The sequence below is a fragment of the Patiria miniata genome, unplaced genomic scaffold (assembly GCF_015706575.1).
Source record: "Patiria miniata isolate m_02_andy unplaced genomic scaffold, ASM1570657v1 HiC_scaffold_27, whole genome shotgun sequence".
In the NCBI taxonomy this organism is placed as follows: domain Eukaryota; kingdom Metazoa; phylum Echinodermata; class Asteroidea; order Valvatida; family Asterinidae; genus Patiria; species Patiria miniata.
In genome coordinates, this window is record NW_024037066.1 from 9,480,989 (window position 1) to 9,495,029 (window position 14,041).

Here is a 14,041-nt window from a genome sequence, read left to right on the forward strand (position 1 = left end):
ATTGTTTGAAGGAAATACAACCCTCGTTCTAACAAAGTGACCCCCACGTTGCTATGGGCTTTTAGATCCACAAAAAAGTTCGACTGCTGCAAATGAATAGACTTATTCACCAGGAAGCCATTTTCAATCGTGTTCCCTGAATCTATTTTATAAATTGTAAACTGTTGAATGGGACGGTGCCAGACTATTTTATGATCGGAGGGCGTGCCAAGACTCACTTCCATTTTATTTTAAATGTGGCTCAAAACATTTAATTTAAATGTGGTTCAGAACATTAGGGTATGTTTAATCACACATTTTAAACTCTTCGTCAGAGCAAAACGGTACTAACTTGTAATGAACTTTTATTTCGTTGCTTTCATTTCTACTAGCAAGTTTTTAAATTAAAATGAAGAGTTAACATCGCTTTCAAATAATATGGCCAACTGGTTATTGAAAATAGTTACATTAAACCTGAAGAAACTCGGAGTCCGTTTCTTCGCAAAAACGGGAAAGAAAAATATTCCAAATCTACTAGAACTATCTTATTTATTGGGCCAACATTTTTAATAGCGAAATGTGTCATCACAATATTGCACGGTAGAGGCCTGCGCTAGTGCTACAGGTAGGTGTACGCTTTGATGGTATAAAGGTTTTTCAAACCTCGATCTCATTGGTGGTTGGGCTTCACTCCAGCTGCACAATTACTTTGAAGCAATTTAAGTCCAAACCATATCAAACTACTCAAAAGTTTTGACATAAGATTTGACGTTCTCTAGAAGACCAAGAGTGTGGAGTCTTTCAAGATCGAGAACAGTGTGGAGTCCCCCGAGCCAGGGGCCCAAAAAACTTCCTAACCCCCAGCTGGGGAGGAAGCCGTAGATTGAAAATACAAATGGAAAATTCCACGCGTCACATTCCTCACCTGTCAATCAAAACAATGCCACCACTTTCAGCCAATAGCAAGCACTCTCCGGCGTGACCCGCGCGCAGTGTTGTGACCAACTCAGCCGCTCTTATTTCGATATCTCTCCCCGTTGAAGAAAATAGGTCGCACTATTGTATTGAAATACAAAGATGTTTTAGTCGAAAGCAACAAAAACTGTTCGCCTTTTTTTGAATGGAATATACAGGAGTTGCGTTGAGCTTAAATGGTGAGTAAATTACTCGTTTCAGGTCCAACTAGGTGGAAAAATCTAGCCGCGTATGAACACATGTGCAAGACAAGTCGTCTTCGTTTAAAATGCACACTTGGCCTAATCACTCACCTATACCAGCTGCTTTCTGTGAAAACGCACATTCAAGAAGGATTAATGTGCTCACAAAATCAGAACGAATTGTTGACGTTCACCTTTTGTCCTCAAAATGTTTCCATATTTCAGCGGTTTCTTTGAGTGTATAAAGTGAAAACACCGCTGACTTGATATGGACAACATTAGTAATTCCTCATCATTTGTCCGTGGACTTCCGTGAAATTGGCTTCTTCGGGAGAGACGAGCTTCAATGTACGGAGTACGGGAGAGACTAGCCCTGGTGGACTCCCTTTCCTCCCTACGTTACGTTAGTCGTATTGCAATGAAGACTTCGTCCAACCTGGGCTAGGGAGAGACGAATGGCAGACGACCCCGGGTCGCTGTTGGCGAAGGCTGGGTTTCAACGCGTTCGTAGCTCGTTTGGAATTCATTTCAACGTTGGCTCCAAGCTACATCAGCCCACCGACCTCAAGCTTTCAGAGGAATCGTCATGAATGGAAGTACATGTATGCCCCAAAGAGATAATTTGCCTGAACTGTCAGTGACTTTTGTGAACCAAACTGCTATGAACATTAGCCCCGAACATTAGAGCCAAAACACTTGGAGAACTGAATTATCATTTTGCCCGAGAATTGGCACGAAAACGTGAGTTGAGCTAGTGTGAACTGAAACTCCTAAACTGCGAGTAAATAGTCATGGATTTTCTGCAAGCTGCCTGTGTGGAATTAATTTGTGCGTGGAATTTATCGAATGACCGGACCGGTGATGAGGTTTGTGCCTTTCAAGTTACATAATAAGAAGTCGATATTGGTAAGTCAAAAACAATTACGAGGTAAGTGAAACATTCAGACAAAGTTCTAAAAAAAAAAGGATTTTTTTTTTTCAGGAAATAATAATTGTGTGACATTTTCATATACTGGCTCTCGTTGTGTAACAAGTCCCACCTTGTTTATTTTAAATATTTTGCCAAGATTTCGAGTATATACATACCTATTTTCAGAGTGCACAAAAATCAGGGTTTGTTTTCAAAAAAAATGTAAGGCTTGTAATTTGTTTGTGTGCTGTAAGTTAAAAACTTGCAGGCTTAGGGGTGTGAAAGCTCTTTTCTTGAGGCAAGTGTATCCTGCTGGTGTCGTTGACAACATTCATATTATTTCTCCCTGTGGTATTGTTTAAAATAAATTGAAGGTGTATTTGGATGTGAAACAAATTTAACACCTGTGAATTCTTAGACATAGAATGTCTTTGGATGTGACTAATGTAGACCCGGGCCCCATAGTAGTACACAACTTTCCACTTCTAATTATTTTCAATTTTTTGTGCCCATGTTTCAATTTTCTACATACTATTTCTTGCGAGTACACAAATATCAGGTTTTACTTGGAAAATAATCCCGTTCTATTTCGTATAAGAGTCTTTTTAAATGTTGGCTTTGGATTGTAAAAGCTGTTTTCTTTATCCAACGGTGTACCATTTAGTATTTTTGTAGAAGACTTAGTCATTGTTTTCTCTCCCTGTTGTATAGTTGAAGTGAATTGAATGCATATTTGGATGTGAAACAAATTAGAAATATGTGAATCCTTTAATAAGAATGTCAGAACCCCCGCCCAGTTACAACATTCCAACTTACAATATGTTCAATATTTTGTGCCCATGGTGTCAAGTGTCTGCCTATTTTTTGTTAATACACAAATATCAGGTTTGACTTGAAAAAAAAAATACTCCCACAGTATATAAGCTTACAAGAAAATGCATGCCTTTGGATTGTAAAAGCTGTTTTATTTATCCAAGTGTACAACTTAGTGTTTCTGCACAAGACTCTGCCATTGATTTTTCTCCCTGTGACATTGTTTTAAAGTGAATTGAAGGTATATTTGGTTTGGAGTCAAATTAACACATGTGATTTCTTTTATAAGAATGTCTTTGAAAGTGAACCATGCAGACCCGGGCCAAATAGTAGTATACAACTTTCCACTCATAATTGTTTTCAATGTTTTGTGCCCAGGTTCCATGTGTCTATTCCATTTTTTTTGTAAGTGTACACAAATATCAGCTTTTACTTGAACAAAAAAAACAATCCCGTATTATTTCGTATAGGCCTATTAAGCCATGAGTTAAAAGTGCTGGCTTTAGATTTTAAAAGCTGGTGTTTGCATCATTTTTTTCATTAGCCAAGTGTATCAAAAGACTCCGTCATTGATTTTCTCCCTGCTGTATTGTTTGAAGCGGATTGGATGTATTGTTGGATGTGTAACAAGTTAACACCTGTGATTCTTTGACAAGAATGCGTCTGAAAAGTGAACAAAAAAGTAGACCAGTAGCTGTTTGAACTTTGACCTCCGAGACGGCACGTGGAGGAGCTGTCAATCTTCTTCGTCTGAATGAAAAGTCATGTGACAGGCACGCTTATTGTCTCCAAACAGGTTCTCCGTGCATTGTTCGTATTTGGCAGACGTCCATAGTGAAGTGCAAACAATTTAAAGGTTGTCTTCGGGACTATTTTCAAGTGAGAAACCGCAGATTACAAACAAAATTAATGCGAAACAATTTTGTAACTGATACACGCAGGAATATTTTTCTCCATGCTGATATCCTTGTAAGTGGATACATTTCTTCAAATTCATCTTTGAAGCTAAAAGTTTAATCATCGTTCAAAGAAGAAAATATGGAAGACCAAATCCAGGCCTTGCACGTGTGTGACATATTTTCAGCGGTGAAAATGCTTACTGTACCTCCTTCAAGACAGCAATGGCTCTGTTTTCACCACAATATAAACATTTGCTTTACACAAGAAAAACGATAAATCTCATTCAGGTTTGCAGTAAGTAAGTTCCTCATCATATAGGAATCTATGTAGCCTCGAAACTTTACTCGTGGAAAATCATCATCAGGATTGTTCTTTTTCGTCAAACAAAGATCATGTGAACAAAATGACTGGAATCTCCTTCAAAAGTGTGCACCATGACGTGTGATGGTCTTCATCTGAATATGAAGTGATGAGCAACACAAACCGCGGTCTTACCGTGGTGTTTTGTGCCAATGTCGGTGTGATGGAGTCTGGGTTGCTTGTCATGGAGGGGGAGGGGATCAGGAAGATCGGTTTATCGAAAATCTGGAAAGCCTCAGAACCACACCCACGACCACATTATGACCTCTAATACTTGCCAGTGTATATTTTCCTTCGCATTCATCTTCGGAAGCTGAAATCGTCATCATCGTTCAAAGAGAAAAGTACAGACCAATGTCAGGGCTGCTGGATGTATTTTCAAAGGTGAAAATGGTCAGTCTATCTCCTTCAAGAAACTGGTTCTTCTTCACAAGATAAACACTCTGCTTGCAAGAAAAGGGCAAATATCGTTGCAGTTAGTTTTCCTCATCAAATGGAAATGTGTAGCCTCGAAATCGTACTCGTGAAAAAATTATCAGAAGAATTCTTCTCTTCGTTAAACAAAGATCATGTGGGCAATAATGACAGGAATCTCCTTCAAACTTTTGCATCATGTCTTCCTTGTCTTGAATTTGAAGTGATGAGCCAAACACACTGCGGTCTACACAGTTATATTGAATTTTGATGGCGATTTTGTGTCAGTGTCGGTAATGGAGTCTGAGTTGGTTGTCTTGTATGGAGGGGGGTGTTTCACAAAGATATGTCTATATTTTTTAATGTTGACTATATAACGGCGCAATATGCCGTATATAGGTCTTTATTACAAATACTTGATTCTGAAATAAATATTAATAAACTGTTGACAATAAATAAATCTAAAACAAATTGTTAAAGCAAAGTTGGTGGGTGGTTGGGGGGGGGGGGTTACAGTGTGGGAAATGAAGTCGCGGTAGGCATTGTAGAACGCAAAGCGTTTAAGCCAAAGTCGCCAGGCAAGCGCTTGCACAAGTGAGTTTGTGAGTTGCTGAGTTTTGAGATTGTGTGTGTTGGTCTTATGAGTGAGTAATGAGTGAGTGAAAAGGCCTCTGAATGATTGCGTGAGATCTGAGTGAGAAAAAAAGGGCCGTGAGTGTATGTGAGTGACAAATATTTGATGAATCATTTGAGAGATATTCCGACATAGATTCGGAAACGAGTAATCGATTTCGGGAAAAAAAAGCGGATTCGGATTCCGTTCGTCACTGAGTGGGCCCACTCGGTATTCGGTTTCGGTTTGCTCTGTGAGAGTATCGAATCGATCATCACTCGATTCGATACTGATTTCGAGTGTGTATATAAGAAAATGTGAGTTTGAAGATTAATGAGCAATGAGATTGTGTAATTATCACTGGATAAGTGACATAATGACATGAGTGACATAATGACAAATCTTGTGAGAGTTGTGTTCTGCCGTAGTATTCAATTTCGGTGTAAACCTTGCCGATATGAGACTGTCGAATCGATCATTCGATTCGATACTGAGAGTATGAGTCTGTAACAGGTTGGTGAGAGTGTTGAGTAAGGAGTGGTGAGAACTGCACGCACAGATTATGCGACTGCATGCATTGGAATACGTTCGCGCGGCAGCTAAGCTATAGGGTGGGCTATTTATAGGGGTGACTTTTGGGAAAAAATTAATGGGAATACTTTTAACTCATTAAATTAGGAACTAAAGTTCGTATAAAGTAGATGATTAAACAAAAAGATATGTCGAAACAAAGGAATAAACTCTAATAAAAAAGAACATATATGTTTTTTTTAAACACGTTCTTATATATAATAACAGCAATAGCTGCCAGTATAATGTTGGGTCCGGGTTGAAGTATGTGTCTTTGTAAGGGTATTCCGCACGTTGTTACGTGTATTACCATGTGAATCTGTTTATGGTGGAGGTTGAAGAATGAACAGCAGTGCATGTGGTGCAATGATGCTTCATGAAGTTGACGATGAATGTTATATGACATCAAAGAACACAGCCCAATTACAAGGCTTTCTTCTCTTGGAGGTTTCACATCAACACGTCACATCGGCAGTTTTCGTCCACACAGCGGAAAAGAATTCCTTCCGTCTTCATTATAAGAAAAACCTCCATCGGAACAGTCTCCTTCAAAATCGTGAGTAAAATTAAGCCTGCCGAGCAAATTAATCTTTCCGGATCGGTGTTCTTCAAAATGGACATCACCTTCATCGTCGATGTTCAAAAAGAGTGAACTGTCTTGGGACTCACAAGAATACAGTCTCCCAAAAAGGATTTACATTTCAAGATGCGGAGTAAAAAGTGTTGGATTCAAGACTTCGAGATCCATGTAACTTATCAAGAATCTGGGAAAGTCTTCACAGAACTAGTCACATCACACGACCACATCAATATGCCAGTGACGAATTTCCTTCACGCATATCTTCGAAGCCGAAAAGTATTAAATCATCGTTCAAAGAACAATGTACAGAACAGTGTTCAGGCTGCTTGGTTGTTTTCATCTTTGAAAATGGCGACCCATCTCCTTCACCACAAGATAAACCCTTTGCTTACAAGAAAAGGACAAATTTCAATCATTTTTGCCGTAAGTCTTCCTCATCTGATGAAAATGTGTAACCTCGAAATCTAAATCGTGGTAAATCATCAAGAGGATAATCAAGTGATCTTTCAATCGCCTTCATGTAATCGTTTCTCTTCCTCAAACAAAGATCATGTGAATATAGATGAACTTTGAATCTCCTTCAAAATGTAACACGGTGACCCTGCATGTCTTCTTCGTCTGGAATATGAGGTGATGAGCAACGCTTTAACCACGGCACGGTCTAAACACCAGTTTCACTTTTAAAGCGTTTTTTTGCCGATGTCGGACATTGAGTCTGAGTGAGTTGTCATATGGGGGGGGGGGGGGGTATCAAATATAGATAAGTCTTTTTTTAGTATACATAACGACGCATATGTCTTTATTGCAAAAAAAAAAATAACCTAAAACTAGTATCTAAACTTATTTCTCAGATAAATAATTAATGAATAAACTTTAAACAATGAAAAAGAATGAAGCAAGGAGGGGGGATGTGGGAAATGAAGTCGCAGTGCGGCATTGCAGAACGCAAAACGTTTAAGCCAAAGTCTCCTGCTGCATGGCAAGCACTTGCGCAAATGAGTTTGGGAGTTGCCGTGTTTTGAGGTTGTTGCGTGTTGGCCTTGTGAGAGAGTTCTGAGCGAGTAAAAAGGCCCCTGAACGATTGCGTGAGTTCTGAGTGAGAAAAACAAAGCCCGTGAGTGCATGTGAGTGACAAAGTTTTGTTAATCGCTCCCTCGAAGTTTCCGACGCAGATTCGGAAACGACTATTCGGTTTCGGAAAAGCGTATTCGGATTCCGTACGTCATTGAGTAGGCCTACTCAGTATTCGGTTTCGGTATGCGGTATGAGAGTATCGAATCGATCATTACTCGATTCGATACGGAGTATGAATGTGTAAGAAAGTGTGAATTCGAAAAATTAATGAGCCGATGAGATGTGTAATTGTCACAGGTTGGTGGGTAGTGAAAGTTGATTGAGAAAATGAGTGAGCGATAGGTTTCCGTGCATATGTTGGCCTTCTTTGGAGTGAGTTCTGAGTGAGTTAAAAAGTCCCTTAAATAATGAGAGACATAGCGATAAATCTTGTGAGATTGTATGTTCTACATACCGTATAGTATTCGGTTTATACCTTGCCGGTATGAGGTTGTCGAATTGATCGCTCGTTTCGATACTGAGAGTCATGAGTATGTATGAAAGTGTGATACGAGCCAACGAGACGTGTGATGGGTTGATGAGTGTTGAGTAATAATGAGTGGAGAGTGAGAACTGAATGAGTGAACAAGCACGCAGACATGCGACTGCAAGCATTGCAATAAGTTCGCGCAGCAGCAGCAGCTATAAGCTAGGTTGGGCGGGGGTTAAAGGGGAATTAATTACTGGGTTACTTTATTAAATTGGCTACTAAAGTTTATTACCAACAATTTAAAGTAATAGAATATGATTTAGGAAAATACATAAAATAATTATGATTTGTTTTTTTAATAAAACACAAACAATAATAATTCCAGTGTTAGGGTGAGGTTAAAGTAAGAAAGATGCATTGTTGTAAGGGTATTCGGATGTCATCAGTGAATCTGTTTATGGTCCGAAGTTTTCAGGAGGAATGAACAGTTTCCATCTATGCAATAATGCCCAAAATCTTCATGAGGTGGATGTTGCATGTTGTGACATCATTGTGACATCAAAGAGAACTTGAGCCCAAGAAAGACTTTCTTCTTCGAAGTTTCCACATCAACACGTCCATCGACAGAGTATTCACTCACAAGGTGGAGAGGAAATTCATTCCGTCGTCATCATAAACAGCCACATATTTTCCATCAAAAATCTCCTTCAGAATCTTGTGCAAGACGAGTTTGTAAATTACTTATTAACCCTGCTGAATTTTTAAAAAGATCGGTTTCTCCACTATTAACATCACAAATTCAAGACATCGTCGCTGAATGTTGAAGATAAACTCACTCAGAGGGTCAGGATTCACAAGAAATAGAAAACAGTCTTCAAACAAGTGTATACATTTCAAGATGCCAAGCAAAAAGATTTCAAAAGTTAAGACCATTTATATATCAAGAATCTGGAAAAGTCTTCTCAGAGTCTTCTAGTCACATCACACACCACATCAATATGGATTCTTTTTTGATACGTCTACTCTGCAGAGAGAATTTAACAACAAATTCAAGGATAATTCATCAATATTAAATTTTACTTCTGCATCATTGGTATGGCAAGGATATCTCTTCTTCGTACTTCAGCTTGAACCGTCTGAGAGCAACTTTTCTTGATCATCAACACCATTAGCATGAGTTCCCACACCTCAAGAACTTTCCAAAATGTCTTCCTCGTTGCAATATTCATCGCCAAGGATCTTAATTTTATAGAATTTTAAGGACAATGGCTGCGGCAAGCGATCGATGTTTGATGTACTGAAGAAGTTCGTGGAATTGGAGGTTGAAATTTGGTTGTCTGAGCTTTGATTTAGTTGTAATAAGTGAGGCAAGTGGGTGCATGGTTGATTAGTCATGAAATATAAAAACACAAATGTTATGACTTTCAAATAGGTAGTCTTATGATAAAATTTAAAAATGAAATTATTTTAAATCAATGAATTAAATATAACAAGCAAAAACACATTGTGGGTTTCGGGGCAGGGTGGTTTGGGGTAAATGCGTGCAGCACCGCAAAAAGCTTTGCGCAACGCAGATGCGGCATAAAGCGCGTGGAAATAAGGATGATGGTTGGGGTGACCGGTGGCGATGGTGGCGTGGTGTGGATTAAACGTAAGCAGTTTGGTGAATTGTGTATTCAGTGAAAAGAGTGAGAGTGTATACCAAAGACGGAAACTTCACCGTTACCGGTAACAGTGGTAGGCCTACCACCGACGGACTCGATCGGTATGAATCGGTATTCGTGTTCGTTCGGCATAACTCGCGGTACACTGTGACCGTCGCACTTTGTTTCCGTCTTTGAGAATGTTAAATTAGAAATGTAATTATGATATGAGCTTGTGAGGGACAGGTGATGATGAGTGATGGATGTATTTGTGTGCTTGGTGATGGACATGTGTTTGAGTTGCGGGCACCTGCCACTGCTGAGCAAGCAAAGCGATAATGCGCTAAGCGCCGCCTAGGCCATACTGAGAGGGCTAAGGGCAAATAAGTATTTTGAATAATTAATAAGTCAATAAATAAATAAATGGACAAACTTAAATGCTTCTTCTTAATCCAGATAAACCATTTTCATCAAATTACTGTCTTAACGAATCATCAGTTAGAATGAAAAATGATAATTAATATGAAAACAAATTTAGTGATGCATTAAAAAAAATATCAATAGGTGTGATTGGGGGAGGTTTAAGTTGGGATGTAATGGTCTCTCACTGGTCATTTATTTACTTGAAGAGGAAATTGGAGCACGGTACTTATATAGTCTTAACAACCTCTTCCAAGGCTTCGGGAACGAGACAAAGTTTCTCCCTCAAATACCTGCTTTATAGGACCGATAGGTTAATTGGCAAATCATTGAAGAACCAAGTTTGAGGGGAAAAACGTCCCAGCATGCAACAATACACAATATTCGTGGAAACGTCATTTGTCTTCTTCTGGAGATGCAGTTCTCCATCTACACATTGATCTGAGAAAAAACACTATCCTGGAAATCCATCAAGAATAATAAGCTAAGAGCTCAGAGATATATCATGTATAAAGTGGAGCACATCAGGCGTTCATTGTTGGAAGCACCACACACTCCCTCATCCAGATATGCTGCACAGGCTTTGATGGGATCCTTCATAGATGCGGGCAATGTCGGGATTCAACCAAGACACTGGACGAAATTACACGTTGGGAACTAAAAAAAAATCAAAATTTTATGAGGAATCAACAGAAGGTAGGCCTATAGTCGCGAAAGTTATGAAGTGGCAAAACACTAATCGAACCCTGTATGCCTTCAATCGCCGTCGACCATCTCATTTGGGAAAGAGAAAACGACAAAATGAGCAGAGGATGCCGAAGAATATCGCACTAGTTTTGCTCCAAGATTAACAGGAAATTCCTCCATGCATGTTAATTATTCATGGCACAGTCGTCGTGATCCAACAAGAACAGGACGGGAACCAATACCAAAATCTTTCAACGGTTTCAGAAAAAAGGAGACAACCTACCTTGGAAGTATACCAGCAGAGAGATAGGAATCTACATCCATTCTTCCACAATTTGTTGTATTGTTAACAGAAATTTGTGAAATGTTGCAGCATTACATTGAACTAAAAAAGCTGAAGAAATATTCTTGTAGTTTGCTTATAGGCCCTAAGAAACTTACCGAGGTTCGTTATGGGTAGGCCTATACACTCTAAAAACACCTGGGTCTGAATTGACCCAGAATCTGCACAGTCCCTTTCCGGGTCTTTGTCTGGTCCGAAAATGAAACTTTTGCGGGTCAAAAATTACATTTTTTCTGGATCATTTTGACCCAGAAATATGCCTTCTTACCCTGTCGTGAGTTGGCGATTAGGACGGTCCATGCATCATTGTCAGAATCAATCGTCTTAAGGTTGTATAACTAAGTACATGTAGCTGCATGCATGCTTATTTTAAATATTTTGCCCAGGTTTCTGTCACATATACCTGTTTCTTGAGTGCACAAAAATCAGGTTTTGCTTGAAAATTCTATATTTGTAATTTTGTGTAAGTTGTTAAAAAATCCAGACTTTTCTTGAGCCAAGTGCATCAGGGTGTCGTTGTTGGCGAGATTCAGTCATTGACTTTTTTCTCCCTGTGGTTTCGTTTGAAGAAAATTGAAGGATTACTTAGATGTGGAACAACATTTGGGAACCCAAATATATGCAACATTCAACTTTCTTATTTTCAATTTCTGTATGCCCACGAGTACCTTTTTCTATATTTGGTGAGTATATATACCAAAATCAGTTTTTATCTTGTAGTGTCTAAGACGATAGGTAGGCATATTGTCTTAGAAATATTCCTTGGCTTCCCGTTCATTGCTCTTGAATACTGACAGATGTGAAAGGTTGTCTTCGGGGTCTATTTTCAATGAATCTGTTTTAGTCGAGGTATTCGGGAAAAATGAACAGTTTTCATTTGCGTGGTGCAATAATGCCCAAAAGCTCAATGAAGCGGATGATGAATGCTTCATGTATATCACATCAAAGAAAACTTGAACACATAAAGACTTTCTTCTTCAAGGTTTCCACATCAACACGTCACATCGACAGAGTTCCGAGGAAATTCTCCCCGTCTTCATCATAAAAAGTCACATCTTCTCCTTCAAAAGTCTCCTTCAGAATCGTGTGCAAGGTGAAATTGTTAGTTTATACCCGGCTGAATAAATCTTTTTCTGATCGGTGTTCTCTGACTCATATGATTATAAAAAAATCCAACGGTCTTCATTACCGATGTTGGAGATAAACTTAAAGTCTAAAAGTCAGGATTCACAAGAATACAGTCTTCAAAAAGTGTTTACATTTCAAGATGCCAAGTAAAAAGTGTTCGGATTTCAAGACGTCAAGACCACGCCACTTAATATCAAGAATCTGGAAAAGACTTCACAGAACTAGTCAGGTCGCATGCCCACACCAAGGTGGTTTCGTCTTCGATACGTCTGTTCTGCAGAGAAATTCCATCAACAAATTGAACTTGCCACCGGAGTGCAACTCCTCTTCATCATCGACACCATTAGCAAAGTCAGTTCCCACAGTTCTGTAACCATGAACTCTTCATAATGTTTAACTCGTTGCAATATTCATCTCGGTCCAAGGATCTCAATTTTATGGATTTTAAACAAGACTTGATTGCGGCAGATGTACTACTGAGGAATTTGTGACAGTGGCGTGAAGAAAGCGACTTTGGTTGTCTGAGTGTGTGGCTAGTTGTAATAAGTGGGGAAATGGGAAGTATGACCTTAAATACCTTTTATAAATCGTCTTTAACACGAATGATTCATGGGATACAAAAGTCTATGAGAACAAAAAATAGGTATCTTCAAACAAAAATGCATAACTCAATAAACAAATAAAATAGAATATTTCTTCTCAGTGCATTGTCACGAGTTGCAGATTAGGACGGCCCAGGTTTTGTTTTTATTGTAAATTTGAATGATTTGCATTATTTGTGAATATGTATGGATATAAGTAATAACCCCGTCTCGAGTGCCGGTATTCACCTGAAAAAGTATTTAGCCGTGAGCTGTTTTCATGACTGTCTCGATATCGGCGATCGATCATGGCTTATGCCCTTATGGAAAAATCGACAGAAGTGAGAAACTGGTGGATCAGTGAAGGTTACGTTTAATTTACTTTAATTACTTGTAAACAGTTGTAGGCCTACAAGTAGTATTAACGCCAAAGCATCGATTTTGATCGTATGGGGTATTGACAATGACGAAGGAATCCCGTCGGTAAAATTTAATTCATCTTTCAATTAATCGTATTTACGATATCAACGATTAATCATAGCTGTTAGATGGGCCTGAGGGCAATCAATGAAAATGGGTGTAGGCCTATAACGGCTCAGCAAAGTAAAATTGTGTTTACTATTATGTTTTACCAATGTTGAAAAAGTATTGATTTCAAGTGAGTATTTTAAACAATCGCGAACGACGTGTTCAATATAAAATTAAATAATGACTGTATTTACGTTATAGACTAATCGATTATAGATTGTTGATCGGTCCTATAGGTGACGATCAAATGAACATGACCGACAAAATGGATCCATTGATTGTGTATGTGTTGAATGATGGTAGTAACGAATTATCAATCACTGAATATACAAGAATCATCGTGAAAGGTTAATAATAATTTGCTCGACGTGATTTTGTGAAGTAGTTTTTTAGTAACAATGGTGTGGAAAGGGACGGCTGTAAGGGGAGACGGGAGGCCGTTTTTTTAATTCGTAAAGTATTTTATAGGTATATGATGCTCGATTGGAGTTGTTGAATTGATCCGTTTACCAAGGAATACGATCTATTAGGACGGTCACGTTTTTTGTGGTTTGTTACACAAAACGTTGTGATTTAATGATCGATAATCGAGCATGTGGCGTATCCAGCTTTGGATGTGGGGGGGGGGGGGGCAGCCGCACATCCGCGCCGAAATGTAGACATTTTTTTTTATCCAGACACCGCTTCCCTAAAATCAAAAAGCGGGTGGGGGGGGGGGGGGGGAACTGGGGGGGGGGGGGGGGGCTGGTATCCACCTTCCGAATGGGGGCGCTCTTCAAATACTGCAAATTATTTTCACGGCGCATTGTAATGTTTTTTGCGGGTTTTCGGAGTGCCCCCTCTGCCCCCCTCCCCTCTGGATACGCCACTGA